This window comes from Aedes aegypti, chromosome 3 (assembly GCF_002204515.2).
Source record: "Aedes aegypti strain LVP_AGWG chromosome 3, AaegL5.0 Primary Assembly, whole genome shotgun sequence".
In the NCBI taxonomy this organism is placed as follows: Eukaryota; Metazoa; Arthropoda; class Insecta; order Diptera; family Culicidae; genus Aedes; species Aedes aegypti.
The window spans coordinates 262,632,852-262,651,537 of record NC_035109.1 but is presented as its reverse complement, the minus strand read 5'-3'; positions in this window follow the sequence as shown (position 1 = coordinate 262,651,537).

Sequence of the window (18,686 nt, the reverse complement as noted above, 5' to 3'; positions counted from 1 at the left end):
TCATTCAGTTTATAACGGCACACTGTGATATAGTGAATGGTCAAAATACAACATTTAAACGTTACAATAAAATGTTGTACTAGAATATTTTGATCTATGCGCATCTTCCTCCATTCCTACTGCATGATTAAATATATTTATTTCTTTTTTTGTATTTGCTGTCTTTATTTTGAAAGAGTTTTACTACGTTTGAAGTATAGAAGGTCCCCTAAATCTGATGAAGAAGAATGTTTCGTAGGTGAGTACAATTCAGCATCATTCTGTTAGAAGCACTTTTCAATTTAGCGGTCCACAGTAACTTCCAAGCGTCGCCAAAACTCGTTTTGCCATTAAACACACTGATAAATCGCATAAATTTCCACGCACGCATCAGTTATTGCCACCGAAAAACTCAAAATACCATCCTGGGGCACAATAAAGCGCACATTAATCATTTTGATTGTGGTCAAAGAGCATGTCTTTTATTCCCAGCTCTATGAGTTCTGCATTTTGGGGCGAGAGAGTGTTGGAGTTGGCGGTCACCGGGATGGTTCATAAAAATGTCCTTCGTTCAAATAAAACAATTTCATTGACCGCATGATTCAATGCGCGATGTGACCAACGATGCGACACCAGCGACCAGGGAGTTTGACTTTTGATCGCGGCTGTCACAGCCGCAACCTCCTTTCCCCCGGAACGTTCACTGGTGGCCGTAAATTTGCCGCGATCCCCAATATCATTGCAATGGGCGGGCAGTAATCGTCATTGGGTTGGGTGTGGGTGCGTGCTCCGCAAACGTGAGTGTGAAACAGTCATTATTGTGATAAATTTTCGATTTTTACAGCCACTAAATTTCGACTCCCGAATTGGAGGTGCGGCAGGACTGTCCGGGTTGACATAATGTTGCCATCATCGGCGGAGTCGGTGTTTTAATCACTTTTGTGGCTGCTGCAGGATCCTTTGGGTGGTATAGTAAATATGATGCGCTTTTCGAAAAATGAAATAATAAAACGATAGGAAAATCCATGAAAAAATATGTGTTAAAATCAGGTGGGATTTGAACCCTGGTTTACTGGATAACATCAGTAGCAGCTACCTCACGGTAATGTCATCACTGTGAGAGAAAAGGTATCAATTTGGAATATAATTTTTGTTTCGGGTATCCAAGAACCTTTTTTTTAATTTCCAGACCCCTCCTTTCCTTTTGTGGTCTTTTGTCCAAACACTTTTATTTTTAAAACTGGAACGTGGTTTTTGGTGAGACATATGATGAAACGATTTCATTCGCTGTTTTTTGCGAGTATGTTATGCTTCGTAAAAGTTAACAACTTTTTTTGTGAATTCTCATGAGACATCTGATTGTCTGGGAGGTAATCCCGAGGAAGTGGCCCAGTATAAAATGAACAGTAACGAAACATGCGAAACCTCAGAACTATTTTAGATAAAAAGATTGAATAATTGTTAGTATTTATTTTTAATCGTAGAATTATTGTAGAAGAAGTTGAACCCCACATTTCAACATTAGTTTCTACAATTTTTTTTGACATTGAGTAAATTTTTTTGATAAAAATATTAACACCAACTCCGATACTTTTCAACCAAAACCTGCCCATCCGAAACGATTCCAATTGTCCCTCGGCAGGGGCTTTGCGGTGTTTTATCACGATTTTAACCGCCACCGTGGCCACAACCAACCCAATCCACGTCGTGAATGTGTTCTCCCGTCGAAGAAAGCAAGGTGTGAAATTTTTAAATTAAGTTTATCTGTCGGCTAGCCACAGCCCGATCCAAATGTTGCGATCGGCGGCGGTATCACGGGTTACACGCTCACGGTCTGGCTCTGATTTTGCCAATTTGTTGTAAAACTTTTCCGCTGAGGTTCCTGTCTAGTGTGTAGTGCTTGCCGGGGAGCCGGCTAAAATCTCATTAAAAATTTAAACCTCTCGGGAGCAGTTTTTTTTTTGCAATCCGCAGTCCTGGGTACGTTTTGGGATATCCCGGAGCCATTGTAATTGAAAATGAAAATTAGTGTAAATTTTCAATTATAACGATAATTGAAAAATAAAGCAAATATATGGTTGGCTATGGAGATGCACATCCCGCTTCAGGAAGGAAATAGAAATTGCTTTGGTGAAATTTGGGATTGAACTTTTTGGCTCACGAATCGAGTTGCTGCAGCTTAACTTACGCCACTTAAAAGAGAATAAAAGTGCCATCCAATAAAAGGTGAAATCATATTTCGGTGCAATGTGAGCAGCTTCCCATAATGCCAAATGCTTTGAAGTTGCCTGGTTCGCTGCACATTTCCGAACAGAGCAGGAAAAAAATCCCTAAACATTTCAAAGCGATCATTTGCCCATCCAAATGTAATAACTTGAAATGAGCCATCCGATGATTCGCTTTCTAGGGTGGATGCTCCGGTATGCGACGGAGAACGGAAAAACGGAAATTTCTGATTTTTTTTTCATGTAAAAAACAATTTTTGTGAAATTTTGTATTTTTCTTGAAAAGTCAAAATTTTTAGTTATCATTTCGTCCAATAAAATTGAAAATTGGTCAAGCGGTTCAAAAGTGATGATTAAAAAAAAATAAAAATTTTGCAGAATCGCGATTTTTCGGTCACCCTATTCCGGAAATGGTTACCCTAATCAAAAAAATCCAAAAACACTTGAATCCTTTTTTTGTATCAGGTACAAAATAGCAAATTTTCAAGGAATTCGATGAACCACTAGATCGTTTTTTCGTGGAATGGCTGTATACTACTTTGAAGTTTTTCTAGGAATTCATGGAATTCGACCAAAAATTATTCCTGGGATTCTACCAAAAATTTTGTCAATAAACTCCTTTAGAAATTTATTCATAGATTCAACTACAAATTCCTCCGGAGAAAATCTTTTAGGCATTCTCCCAGAGATTTTAAGGTTCCTCCACAAATTATTGTGGATTTCCTCCACTGATCAAAAAAATCAATCCAAAAATTCCTCAAGTAATTTCTTCAGTTATTATTCAGGGCTTACTCCAAGGTCGCCTCTAAGAAGGTATAACAATTTCTTAAAAGATTCCTTGAGGTATTTCTCTAGGATTAGCTCCAAGGATCCCATCACGCGTTACCCTCGAATCACACCACGATTTTTTTTTTCAGATATTTCTCAAGAGATTTCTCAAGAAATTCCTCCAAGGATTTCTTCTGATTCCTCCTTAAATTCCACAAGGAGATGTTTCAGTAATTTCACCAGTTATTTTTTCAGCGATTCTTTCTAGATTTTTTTCTACAGATTCCTTCAGGGATTTATACAAAAATTTCCCGCGGGATTTCGTTTTCCAGAATTCCACCAAAAAATCCTCCAGAGATATATTTAAGGATTCCTTCAGCGAAATTTCAGGAATTTCTTAACAGATTCTAAAAGGACTGTTCCCCGCGATTCCAACAGGAATTCCTCTAGAAATTATTAAAGAGATTGCTCAAGAAATCCCTTCCAAGAAATTAATACAGGAACTCCCTATAAAATTCCACCAAAAAAATTCACCCGAAATTTCTCCTATCAAAATCTTTCAGTGATTCTTCTAATGATTTCCCTTGTAATTCCTCCACGGATTCCTTCGGAAAATCCTTCACCGATTTCCTCTAGATATTCCTTCAAAAATTTCTACAGAAATACATGAAGAGATTACTCCAGGAACTGTTGCACTGATTTTACCCAGAATTTATACAAGGATTCACCAAGGAGTTCCTCCAGGAATTCCAACAAGCATTCCTCCAAGGATTACACAGTGTTTCTTGAAGGACTCTTTTCAAAGAGTCCACCAGAAATTACCTTGAAGAATCCACTAGAAAATTTTTCAGAAATTGTTTTAAAAGTTATTCCAGAATTATATTAAACAATTTCCAATGAATTATTTGCGAATTTTTCCAGTGATTTTCTTAGTGATTCCTCCAAGGATTTCTCAAGAAACTTCTCCATTGATTTTTGAACTTCTTTCAGTTCCGCACACAGGGATTCAACCTGATGGCGTGCAGATGATTTGTTTGAACCTGTGAGTAAATATCAGTTGATTCCCTGGAAGGGTTTCTGATAACCCTGAAGGAAAATCCTAGTAAACCTTTGAAGTAGTTTATGATAGAATTTCTGGCAAAACTCTGGTTGACTTTTCTGGTGGAAATTCTAGCGAAACTCTTTGTGAAATTCCTTGAAAAACTTCTCTCACGAAAAATTACATGGGAAATAATGAGAGAAAACTCTGGTTCAGTTGGTTAAGTCTCTGAAGGGATAACTGGTGGAATATTTATAGGAAATATTGAACAAATTCCACAGGAAATTCGTTATGGGAATTCATCTTAGCGGAATCCACGAAGGAACCTCTGATGGAATTCTCGATTTCAAATTACTGGTTAAATTCTACTAAGAAATTTCGTGAGAAATTCTTTGGATAAATCGGGAGGAAACCCTTGAGTAATTCCGCGAAGAATCTTTTGAGATATTAAGGAAGGAATCTCTCGAGTATTTCCGGTAATGAAATCGTTATAAGGAATTTCTGATAAATTCCCTGGAGGAATTTTGATAAACCTCGGGAATCTTCTAAGTTATATATTCTTTGAGGATTAATTCCTATAGGACTTTCGAGTGGCATCCCTTTACCAATTCAGAGAGAAATCCCTTTATAGGAATTCCGGGAGGAATCCGTTAAAGAATTTTGGGAGAAATCCCTTAAGGAATTCTGGGAAAAATCACTTAAGGAATTCCAGGAGGATTCCCTTGAAAAGTTCCTGAATCAATATCTTGAAGAATTCCCTACAGAATCCCCTGGAAGAAAATTCGGGTAGGATCTCTTGATGATTTCTGGGATGAGTCCGTAATAAATAGCCTGCTGGAACCCAGAATAAACCAAGCGGGATTTCTGAAAGAACCTAAACCTGAAAGAATCCCTGATAGAACTTCTGATGGAATCTCAGAAGGTGTTCATGATGGAATCCCAGGAGAATTTCATAGTGGAATCTTAAAAGTTTTTACTAATGGAATCAATTAAGGAACTTCTGATGGAATTCCTGCTGATGCTTCCAATGAAATCTATTTGAGAACTCCTGATGAAATTCCTAGAGAAACTTCTTGTGGAATCCTTGGAAGAACTTGTATTGTAATCCCAGTAGGAATTCCTGATGGAATCATTAGACAAACTGTAGAAATTCCAGGTAGAATCTCTGAAGGAGGAGTTATTGTTGGAGGAACTTCTGATAAAATCCCTTGATGAACTCCTGATAGAATCCCTATAGGAACTTCTTATAAAATCTCTGTAGGAATTCCTGATAAGTTTCCTGATGGAATCCCTGGTAGAATCCCTAGAAGATCACTCTAATCCCTATGTTCTTGTTTTTTTTTCTAGAAACAATATTGGTGAAATTCCTCGATGAACTCGTTATATAATCTCTAGAAAAACTCCTGATAGAGTCTCTTGAATGAATTCCAGGTGAAATCTCAGAAGAAATTCTTAATGAAATCTCTAGAGGAACTCTTGATGATATCCCCAAAAGAGCTCTAATGAAAACCCTCCTGCTCCCTATAAAAAGTCCTGATAGAATCCTTGAACGAATTTCTAAAGATATTCTTAAAGGAACGCCTGATGAAACCATTGGAGGACCTGCTGATGGAATCCCGATAACTCCTGCTGGAATCCCTAGAGGAACTCTCGATAGAATCCATGGAGGAATTCCAGGGAGAATCTCTGAAATAATTCCCGATCGAATCCCTGGAAAAGCTTCTGTTTGAAACGCTAGAAGCTCCTGATGCAATCCCTGAAGGTATCCTCTCCTGATGAAATCTCTGGAGGAATTTCATATGGAATCCCTGCAGGAATTCCTGGTGAAATCCCTAAACGAACATCTGATGAAATCCCCAGAAGAACTATTGATGGAATCCCTAGACGAAATTCCGATGGAATCCCTAAAAGGACTTCCGATGGAATCCCTGTAGGAACTTTTGAAACAATTGATGGAGAAACTTCCGATGGAATCCCTAGAGGGACTCCTGATAAAAACCCTGAAGGAACTCCTGAACGAATCCGTCGTGAAATGCATGATTGAATCTTTAGAAGTACTCCTGATGGAATACTTGGATGAACCCGTGTATAATTCCCTAGAATAGCTCCTGATCCCTAGAGGAACTACTAATGGAATCTTTGGTGGGAATTTTGATGGATTTCCTGATGGAATCTCTGAAGGAATTCCTGGTAAAATCCTCACAATGACTTCTGATGGAAACTTTTGAAGTTCTTTTTAAGGAATCCATAGAGAAACTCCTGAAGGAATCCCTTGAGGCACATTGGGGGGATTCCCATGAGGAATACCAGGTAAGCTTTCGGAAGGAATTTCTAAAGGTATTCTTACAGGAATTCCTTTTCAAATCACTGGACAAAATTTTTGGAGGAGCACCTGGTAGGAATTGCCGATGAAAACCATGAAGAAATTTTGGTAGAATTCCTAAAGATATTCCAAGAGCTTGTAAGAATTCTTGGTACAATCCCTGGAGGAATTTTCCGTGGAACTTTTGATGAAATCACAGGCAAAACTGCTGATGGATTCTCTGAAGATAATTCTGGATAAATTGCTTGTGGAATATTTAAGACTAAATAGCCCGTCATTCGTTTTGGCAACAATGATGACTTTTCAGCTTGTATTTCAAAGTGATAAAACTCAGTCTTGATAGTTTATATTAACTTGAAAAAGTATCACTGTACGAGCTTAGATGCATAAATTATGCTGATACTTTTTCAGCTGTGTCAGTGCAAAACCAACTGATTTTCTTTGATTTGAAATCGTGAGAAGAATTAGCAACAATCATCAACGACGCATACAAATTTCAATGACGGCCTACTTCGCCTTAAAGAATCCCTGGTGAATTTGCTAAAGAAAACGGTTAAAGATTATTGGAAACGCTAGTGAAATATATAGAAATAACTCAAGAGCGCACATTTGATAGATCAGTATTGCATCGATTCTGCATACATTAACGCATTTTGACTTGCATCGGCAGTTCATGGGACGTCGAAGCTTCAATTTGACATGCTGACGTCTATGTTCGTGCAACATCCCTACAGACGGTACAAACAGTTCGTCAAAAATTTGGCTCCGCCAACTGTTGGTTTGAGCAAAATCAAACTCGTTTGTTATTGGCCGACCACAATCAGAAAACAAAGAAGAGAACACAACGACACAAAGAGAAACGTACGCCATTTGCTTGAAAAAGATCGGAAACAAACAACTCACGAACAAACTTGACAGCCGACTTGCGTACAATATTGAATAGTTAATTGAGAACGTAACGACAGTTGGACTAGTAGATTATGGATAAAAAAAACAAGATAAGAATCAATTCTGAGCCAACTGTTTTATGCCAGCAATTTTCTGTAATTTTTCTAGGAAGTTTGTTTAAATGTTCCTGTATGTTATGACAATTGTTCGACAGTGGCTCTTATCACTTGACAAAAAAGCTATTGTTTCTGTAAGATGTGTAAAATTCTTTGACCAATTGATATTTATGTTCCTGAATGTTCAGAATTCTAGGATCCTTGAAATTTCATTGAAACGAATCAGCTCTTGATTTCCACGGACTACAACACCAATAGTAGATCACTGCTAAGCCATTTTTCTTCGTTTCTTTTTTTGTACCTGATTCAGGAATTCAGGAACAGAAATTTAAATACATGGCGAAAATTGATTCAGTCGATCCAAACCCAATTTTTAAAACATAAACGAAGTTTGTGTCCTAATTTTACATTTTCATTTAACGTTTTATTAGTTATCAGCATTCTTTTTATCGATAAACATTGTTGTCTCATGGTGGCGAATACCGGTACACCTTCCCTAAGCTGAAATGAGCGCCACATGGTTCGAATCCAAAAGCTCTTCCTCTGCCCGGCATTCCCTTTGGGATTTTTTTTTTCGTCGGAAGCTTTTCTCGACACAAAAAAAACAACACATTTGCAAACGAAAATTCAATTTCCAACAATGCGATTGCTAAATGTGCGCGAATTGTATCCATACGGCGAATAAGAGCAGCGAGAATTTGTCTGTCGAGAGGAAAAAACTATCTCATTCCGGATTCATTCGTACGTGAGTTTTTTTTGTCTGTGTTCTACTCGATGATGCCCTTTTAGCGTACCATCGAACCATGCTTTAGTAACTACCTTCACATAGTGCTTGTTGGGAAACCGTGAGGGACTCTTTTCCGACCGACCGACCGTTCATGCTTTTTTAATTAAAACCATTATAGTATTATGGGGCTGTGTTTTAATTTCCTGTGTAGCTGTTGTTGTGCTTTTTCCAGCGAAGCTCGTTATTTTTAGCCTCCCTGTCAAGTTTGACGTAAAGAGAGTATGGTTCGAGCGGGTTGTCTGCTGGTGTTTGAGGAACAGTGAAAGCACAGGCAAACAGAAGTAACACAAACAAAATTTCCATCGATCACGGTTTGAACAATCATTTCAAATTTCCTTTGTTTCATTTCTCACAGTTAGAGGCGCTCGCATCGTTTTCCTTCGTGTTTGACGTTTTTCCGTAGCGTTATCTGATGGGGTTGGTAGTCCAATGGCTTTCGCATCTGCTTCCGAAACTGGAGCTCATGGGTTCAATCCCGGGACCGTCCCTTTCTCCTATTTGTAACATTCTTCCTAATAGTTATCTTTCTTCTTCATCATTGATAATGACATCACCAATTACTGTTTAACGCTGGAATTGAAAAGGCCGATTTAACCGTTTCCTCAGTAGTATCCTTACGGTCGAATACCTCATTTATCATTAACAAAACAATTCTACTTCTAAGGTAGCTGTGGAAAATGCGATGATATTCCTTTCTCTTCCCGACTGACATAAGGACGTGGCCGGCGCACATTGAAGATGGTATAAGAAAACTAAAATCCAAGATCCATCTGAGTGGTTCTCTTAGCAATATCACTATCCTGGTCAGGCATTGCAGAATTCGTTCTCAATTGATTTTGAAGCACAATCAAAACAAGCGAAGAAAAACATCGCATCTGTAGCGGTTCATGATCGGCATTGATTCGCTAGTTGTAACAAGCTTGATAAATAGCAACTGCAAAGGAGAGCGATGATTTAATCCATTTTTCTCGCTTGACTATCATGGTATAATAAACAATCCCTGAACATCCTATAGTTATAAACAGACTCTTATTATGTGTCCCGGATCATTATTGTTACAAAGAGCGATAGATGAGAAATACTCTAAGTTTTCTCTGGATTCAACCCCTGGTCCTGATTGATCACAGAATAGCAACTATGAAGTGTATGTTCCATCAGTTGATAGTTTTTGATCTTCGTTGCGTCATCTGCAGACTTTATTGCACATAAGTCGTAGCACAAAAATCGACCACCAGATGATGATTGTAGGAAGTGGCGATGGATTTTGAAGGCAATTGTTCTAAGTGTTACGTTTGTTTGTCTGTGATGAAACTTACGGTGGAAAGTTGCTGGAAACGTGAATGGGACGAGAGTTCTGTGAATTTTGAATGAGTATTACATATATAAGGAATTATGGACTAACTAGAGAAATGGCAGAGTTTATCGAATGGCGAGTAACAGCAGTTTATGGTGGATTGATTTCGTCATTTTATTTGAAGGAGTTGAATCGAAAATAAATAGCTCTTTAGCTGAATTAGAAAAAGGGTTTTGTTCCACGATGCACAATCAACGAGCTATCAGTCTTCAAAGTTATGAATATACACAGTAATCGTGAAGACATTATCTCAAGTAGCTTGGAAAAGCTTTTTGAAAAAACTTGGAATTATAAGAGATTTTTTTAGAAAATACTGAAAAAACTCTCCAGTAATGGTGCGAAAAGCTTTTAAGAGAAGCTATGGAAAGTAATTTGATAAAACTTCAAAAATCACCTAGGAGAATCCAAACAAAGCTTTCTAGAGTAGCTTAGGTCAATTTTCACGAAATATTTGGAAAAGGCTTCTGGTGAAATAAACGGAAGTTTTAAAACATTTCCAAAAGGAAATCATTAATATTTTTGCAGCTTGGGAATCCTTCCTGCTCTTACGAGGAAAATTTTTCTTTAGAAAATTTTGATTTTTATAGAATATTTTAAGAAATCTTGTCAATGCAACTAGGAAAAGCTATGGAAGAGAAAAGAAGAATATGGAAGAAATGAGACAAATTGAATTTCAAATTAGAAGGGAGTAATATTCCACCTAAAAGAGTACAATTAATTGTTCTCATTTGCGAATAACCGAAAAATGTCATCTCAAAATATCATTACCCCACAAATTGGACCGTTGCCAATTATGTGCGGAATTTAGTGCAGATTTTCACACCTCGACAAATGTTACTTAGTGGCAGCTAGCAACATACGCCATAAATATCCTCGTCATAAGCTGTTCGCCATCGCATCGTCGTCGCACCCGCCGTCACTTAATGTAACTAATTTGACGTTGATTGTTACGTATGTAGGTACCTCCGAACCGTTGATGAAAGGGATTATCATCGCCCAAAGTAATCCCACTACTGAAAGTAACGTTCAAATCATTATCGTTCCTCGCGTCGCACTCTCTCTAGCCGGTTACTGGTTGGTAGCCATCATGGTGCGATGGGTGTGATTTCCCATCAAGGGAAATAATCGAATTTCGATTCCGGTGGCTTTCCGGATTGTTGACTTGCTACCAATCGACGGAGAGAGAGAGAGAGCGAGTGCCCGATTTCATCCATTGCAAATGACGATGAGCCGGTTCACAGTGGTCCAAAGGTGACCAAAGCACAGGTATCAAAATTATCTCCTCGGTTTGATAATATGTTTTTCGGTTTCCTCAACACTTTTGTTTATATAAAAATTCTGAAATCATTGAATTTTGAGTATTGTAGAACACTTTGAGTGATTTTTTTTTTGAACATTATCGCTAAGCTCCATAATATATCGGTTATTTGTAAACCTAAGGCAAGTTCAAAATGTTATTGAACATAAATGTTATGTATGTAGCTTTCCTTAGGTTCGTAAATAGTCGATAGATTTCAGAACAAATTCAAGAAAACTCACTAGAAGATTTGTGGATTGCATAAAGAAATGAATGCACAAATTAATTATTGTAATAAGTACCTTACAATCACTATACTTGGTTTGTTCGATTTGAACATGGAAATACTGTTTGATTACGTCACGCAAAATATGGCCATTTTTAAACCATACTTTCCTATACATTTGGAAACTTGTAATCAGAAGGAACAGTGTTTCTTTGTTCGACACATTGATATATGAATTTGCGAAAAAAAAAACGCGTTCTAGTGAGTCTCGAAATCACCTTTCCGTGTATGCTTGACCGGCGATTTAACCATTTAAGCTACAGAACACCTTTTGCGGAATTGAAAGTCAAACTGAATCCGATTGCTTACCAATAATTTCTCGATTCCATGCCTCTTTCAACTTAGATGCCAAATCCCTAGCGCGCTCGCGGTTGTACCTACCGATTACAAGTGAGAGCGTGAGTTGGAGTCCAACTAGAACGCGTATTTTTGCAAATGCATGTTTAAATTTGTCATACAAACAAACACCGTGGAAGTACTCAGGTTATCAATAAAACATTAAATAAGCTGTCCTCTGATTGCATCCATTTACTCACTGTCCTAATACCGCAGACTGTTTGCTAAGCTGCCTTAAAATAGCAAAATCACTTCCATTCAAAGGTGTTTAACTGTTAATTAGTATGTCGAATGCACAACATGTTTTGATTATCGAGCATCTCCATTGCTTGTTTACTGCCACGAAACTTTTAAGAGAGGCGAACATTTTCGTAAGCCATCAAACTGTCATTATTCTCGCTGGCCATCAGAACATCCTTTCCCGCCTTCTAGGAGAAATAATGAAAACATAACTTTTTTTATAGACAACCAATCAACATTAAAATATTAGAAAAGGAAACTATGAATAATTAACCACATTTTTATTTGATAGACGTGTTTGTGTGAACGTGAAGAGGTTTAAAATCAGTGTTATATAATTTAATTTCTTTTCTCTTGATTCTTAGTTATGTAGCTCAACTTTGTATAAATAAAAATGGAATAATGTTTGTATGTCACAAAATGACTTGAGAACGGGTCAACGAATTTAAGTAGTTCATTCACTATTGCATTGCATAAATGCTGCGACGTGTTTGTGATAAATATTTTTATGAAAATCAACCAGGGAAGTTTTATAAAGAAGTAATACCAATTTGGCGCTTTGTAAGGCAATTTTTGAACAGCCTACTGCAAACGCTACTGGGCGGTACAACGTTCGCCGGGTCAACTTGTACAGTAACAATAACAAGACAGAATGCACAACTTTTTCTACGTCCAATTTGTACGATTCTTTTGAATGACTTCCTCTTTTCGTCTACTATCCACTCACGACGGATCAAACCAACAGGAGAAAGATCCTTCTCAAGCGAATACCATTTTCAACACCTTTTTCATTAGATCACCAAAACCGCGATCGTATGCGAAGCAGGAATGAAATCTTGTAGAAGCATACTTTGTGAATTGCATAAAATCGCGCGGCCCTCAACAAGCGTAGGATGGTTCGAATATTAGGAGATTGACAAAATGATGAGTATCAACGTTTATATCAACAAACGATGTGAGACGAAGACGAAAAGCAGTGAAAGAGAAAAGAGAGAGTGAAAGATAGAAAAGGAAAGAGATAATGATATATATTTTGTTTTGTTCCACGTGAGCGTTACGTTCCAGGCGTTATCATTTTTGACAGCCGAATACGAAATACGAAAACGAACATCGACTACACAAATCAACTTCAACAGATGAATTTCCATGCTCTGGTTCGTTTTCTACGATATTTTATTATTTACCAACCAGTGAATCAAATTATCATTAAGAAGACGGAAAACAAACAACAAAGCAAGCTCGCTCACAACCGTTTGTCGCAACTGTTGCGGTTAAGGACACAATCAAGAGCAAAATTGTCATGACAATCACAGAGCGCAACATTGTTGTAACCTTCTCAACTTGCGATTTATCAGTTATTTTAAACACAAAACCATATTTGTTTTATGTATGCTGTTTGATAATGTGTCAATGTTTACCAACACGGAGAAAGTTCTTGAAAAGTGCAATGCGGCGCCCAGAAAATCGCTGTGCACGTCGTGATCGATCTTTGTCATATTCTGTTCAAGTGATGATAAACTCATGTTGCGGAATGAAATTGTTGCAACAAGAATAGGAGGTAATAATTTTTTTGTTGCTGCAAAAACTGCAATTTATTAAAACAGTTATTGAGGATTTTGCCCTGTAATAGACTTACACCCTAATAATTTTGTCATAATAATTACAACAAAATATTCTCCCACCATATTTGCCATACATTGGATGGCGTCGTATCTAACAAAATCAACAAGTAACGCACGTATGTAACGCATTCTGTTGGATTGTACATTGAATGCAATGTGCGTGCTTCTATTAAAGCCACATAAACTGACGTGTGAGTATTTATTTTTCCACGTTGAAAATGTGCAAGAGAATCTGTTCGTCAACAAAACGAACAACATAATAGCATTAAACATCACAACAAATAAGACATACACTGTCAGTATCGTCCAGACGCCAATTCAGTACAAAAACAATAATCATTATTGACAACCAAGCTTGGGAAACATTCACTCGATTATTGCATTTCATTCGCTAACTTCCACACGCAGTCAAGAGCGAGATTGCCGTTTCTCCAACCAAGCTGAGTGTTTCGATTTCCAATGCACTTGTTGTTCGCCGAGCGAGAAGTTAGACAAAAACTGCAACAGAATGGTTCACTACTTATACAGTTTGACTCCATATGCAAAAGGCATTTGATTGCAGTAGCGAATGCTTCTTTATATTTCGATTCCGCACGAGTGGCATTCGTGTTTGAGAGCTGATAAGCGTTCACTGACAAATTATATTATTTTTGAATCACTCCAAGAATAATTTTTCTGGAAATTCTTGATGGGATCTAATTTGTGACTATTGAAAAAAAATGTTCAGAGAATTTTCTGAGAACTCCTCCAAGAACTTTTTTGGAAATAATTTCAGGAATGGAATTAATACAGATTTAACATCAAATTTGTAATTTCACAGAGAAAATTTCTTAACAAGGCATTTCTAAACAAAGCTGAGTCCCCAAGATATTTCTCCAAGGATTTTTCTATAAGTTTGTTTTGAGTAGATTTGAGAAATTATCTTAGGAATTTCTTCGGGAATACTGCTTGGGCGTCTGCAAGCAGGTTAGCAGATTACTTCAGATATAAGGAACAAGCTTTGAAATTTTTCTGACGCTTCCCTTCTCTAATTATTCTAAGAGTTACTTCAAGGGTATCTTCAGGAATTTCTCTGGGACTCCATCAGAGATTTTTCCAAAAATTTGATCTAGAAGTTTTCCCTGGAATTATTTTAAAGATTAAAACAAATTCCCCAGAAATTCATGAACAAACTTCCGAAACTTGAAAAATTTAACCAGAAGTACCTAAGGTGTTATGTTATGATTTTCGCGAGGTAGTACACCAAAGTTTGTCCAGAAATTGAGCTTGCAACTTCCCTAGATTTGTTTTTCCAAGAATTTATCCAAATATCGAAACAGGATTTTTTCCAAGGGTACATAAATATATAGTTCAGACATTTTTAAGGAGTTCATCCAATGCTTTTTCTGGCTTTAGTTCTATTTCATTTATGATTATCTCTTATAGCACTACCAAAAACTAATCTGCCGAATCTTAAGATATTACTTATGAGATTCCATAAATTTCTACAAGAGATAATCTCAGAAAAAAAACTGTATGAATTCTTGGAGCACTTCCTGAAAAAAAAATCTGAAGTATTATTAGAAGAAATTTTTGAGAAAACTCCTGCATAGATTTATTAAGAACTCTTAGGGAAGTTTATGCAGAAATCATTTCGCCCTGATTTGTCCAGAAATTAATCCTGTGACTTTTGAGTTTGCCAAAATTCTCCCAAATATTGAAACAGTAATTCTTTAAGAAATAAGAAAATGGTTCAGAGATTTTTTCGGTAGTTCATCCGATGATTCATTCATTTTTTTCATAATAAATATTTTCAAATGAATTTCTCTAGAACACTACAAAAAAAATCTGCAAAATCCAAAGAAAATTATAGGAGTTATAGGATTGCATAAATGGTCATGCTGAATAGCTGCACGTTTACCGCTACGGTTACGCATGTCTGCACGATATACGCATGCAAAAATGGTCATTGGCATAGTAAGCTCTCAGTTAATAACTGTGGAAGTGCTCATAAGAACGTTATGCCAAAAAGAAGAAGAAGAAAAAGGATTGCATAAATTTCTGAAAGGGATATTATTAGAAAAAAAAAGTGGATAAATATTTGGCAGATTTCCTAACAGAATTTCTGAAGTAGATTACAAGAAATTTCTGAAGAAATTCTAGGATGATTTTCAAAGCAATCTCTCAAAACCCAAATAGGATATTTTTAGTATGGGTATGTACTTTCAGGACCTAAAGACAAAATGTTGCAAAAAAAATGTCACAAAAGTTAAACTAGAATGCAACAATATACATCATTTAAAAGAGAGTTTCAAGTTTGACCAACATCCGTTCAAGATCGAACCACTGTGCGGGTCCAACGCTTCACAGTCCTCTCTCGGTGATGCGACACACGGTGGCATCTGGCTTCACGCATTTATGGAATTTTGCAACACCCCAAGAGTCGAGGCCCGCCGATTCTCGGTTGGAACGTTCGCAATCGATGCGTACCGCAAAACCCACAGAATCCATCCCCATCCTAGCTCCCCATCATTTCGACCCTCTCCGGCAGGCAGATATCATTTTCCACCAACCGACAAAGGGAATTCTGAAGGACCACACGAACGAAGGGTTGTTTTGATTTCGGTTCAACGCGCGATTGCAATTCACCACATTACCACGGCACCACCACCATCACCTTTTCGGACCCCAAACGCGTTGTAGCGATTCGATTAATGCTATCAAATGAATGCACTGCGGAAAATTATGCTTCTGCTTCTGCTGGGTTTCGGTACGGAGTTGGAAATAATTAGTGCCGGAAAGAGCAAGTGTGATTTTGGCGTTCGGATCTGATGGGAGTAGTCAACCCATTACAGGACTAGGCAGTTGATTGGTTCCGATAACTGGTGGATGTGGATCGTGAAATGGTTCTGTTTCAACCGGTGGTATGAACATTTTTGACGAGTACATGTTTCATTTTAAATTGAATCTCCCAAAGTTGATAGAGTTGAAACTATGATTGAAATGAAACATTATACTAGAAGAACATTTCTCAATTTTTATAATGCAAACAAGTCATATTTCTTGTCGTGTGTAATGAAATTCTCTCTGACACATTCAAAACAATTGTTTTAAATTGAGCCAGAAATCTCAAAAAGAAACTTTTGGTCCACCTTACTTTACATATTAAACAAAAGCATTAAATGAGCGCTTAAAACGGCAAATATAAGAAGAAAATCCTTCTCACATATACTCCTTTCTAAAACGAAGTAAGACCTGCGAAGCATTCATCTCAAAAGAGGAAAATAAAAGAAAATTAGTGAACATCTCACCTGAAAATGGGAAAACTGCACGCCGTGTTCGACGCGAAGAGCAGACTAACGTAATACGGTGGAAATCTTGCCCGAGATCAAACTTCTCCAGACAGCAAACAAAAAATAAGCATAAAGTAAATCCAAACGAGTCTTGAATCTTGAGAACAGCTCCAACGACTTCACCAGTGCTGCTGAATGCTTGATGAGCAACAAGATTGCATTCGGTGAGATGAAAGTCGCAGACAGCAGCGGTAGAAGCATGTTGGGTCCCGGCCGGCAGAATCCTGTTTACATTCGTGAGTGGCATCAATTTGATTAAATAAATAAAAGAAAAACACGGGAGCGGAATAGGGCAACGGATAACTCCGATAACCGCATCCAATTTGCTCGGGCCAATCGCTGGGCCGGGGATCGGAATTTGAGATGAGATGGATTGGTATTCAAAGTGAGATTACGAAGATTGAGTGGGGTTCGTGGTTGGATCTCAAGACGCGAAACCGATGTGAAGTTTTGTTTCTTGTGTCGGACGCTAATTGTATCTATAATCGTTACGTTGCGTAGCTTTGTCAATCACCGGTGAAAAACTTATCAGAGTCGCGATAACATGAAATTTTTCCAAGATCTTGGTATACTTGTAGGTGTACTTCAAACTAGGAAAGTCTTCCCTTTGTGCTTTGGCGAAAATTTCAAAGCTTTAAAAGACACATACAAGTCAATGCTTCCAGTGGACGATTTGCCCTTTGAAAGAAGCACCACACTAGACAACGGACTAGCATGCAACGCCCAGTGGCACAGTCGGAAAACATTTCTCACGAAAAGTTTTCCTGTCTGAAGCGGGAATCGAACCCACACTCCTGGTTTCGATGCGTCTAAATTTTAGGTAACACCAACTGTACGGCTACGAAGCTCACAATGCTTTTTAACTTAACCGAGAAGCTTTTTAAGGTTCTTTTCAAGGACATGAAGGATTCTTATCCCTGTCATGGCAGAAAAGATGGCTTCCTCACGCATACAGACAAGTTCAGCCAACGGTTTGCTTTTTTTCTCAAATTATGCAACTTACCTGTAATAAATCACAGTCAAATTGCTAACAGGACATAGTAACTGGATATATTTTCCGTTTTAATCGTTTTATCGACTAAAAGATTTGTGGTCATTTTCAATACGTATGACGAATATTTTGGTGTTTGTTTTCACTAATCTATCGGCAAATGAGGGACACTTTTCACCGTTCCTGCTAATCGTAGGATGTTCAAGACGATTTACTTCCACTTGTTGTATATTAAAGAACACATAATAGTTGATTTCTGGTAGAAATAACACAAAACTATGCGAAACCGTGGTCAAAACAATAACGCTATCATAATATCTCACTTTTTTTATTTTTCAGTATCATTGAAAGTAATGTACGACAGCCAGCAATTTGAAAGTGAATTGATTGAAAAGGCTGACAACAAAAATAATGTGCACAACAATTATTGGCAACTATGTACATTTGATTCATATTTTACTACGACTCGGGAATAAGACAATACAGTTGTGCCTACCACTACATTTACATTAATATTTGTGGACTCAACGAAGTTTCACCTTAAACTGCTTCAAGCTTCTCGAGCATTTTTTAGAATGTTCGGGAAGTTGATAAAATTATCCATGGAAAGTTTTTTTTAAATTTTTCAAATCATTACTTCTCTCCGTTTGAGAAGTGTTTGCAATATTTTCTGAAGAACTACTACATTTTATTTTGGAAAGCATGTCCTGAAATAAAGTTTTCTCTAGAGGGATTTTTTATAGCTTATTTCGCGAGGCACTTCCTAGCTCTTCTGTGAAAAGCGTTACCAACCTTCCAGGTTTGTCTGAAATATTCCGATTTTTTTAAGCCCCGTTTTAAATAAAAATCTGGAAGATCTTCTCCATATACGACATAAGCCATCCAGATTTTTCTAGACAAATTTCTTAAAGTCTTCTAGATTTTTGAAAAATTGACTTGGCAACCCTGTCTGTAGAAATACATAACACTTCCCTGAGCAGCTTTTTTGCAAACATTATCATGGAAATTTATTCTATAGCAGTGATATTTTTGTGGGCTTTTCTAAGATATTTTCGAAAACTTCTATAGGATGCATTTCAAAAGTTTTTAAGCGAAGTAAGAGT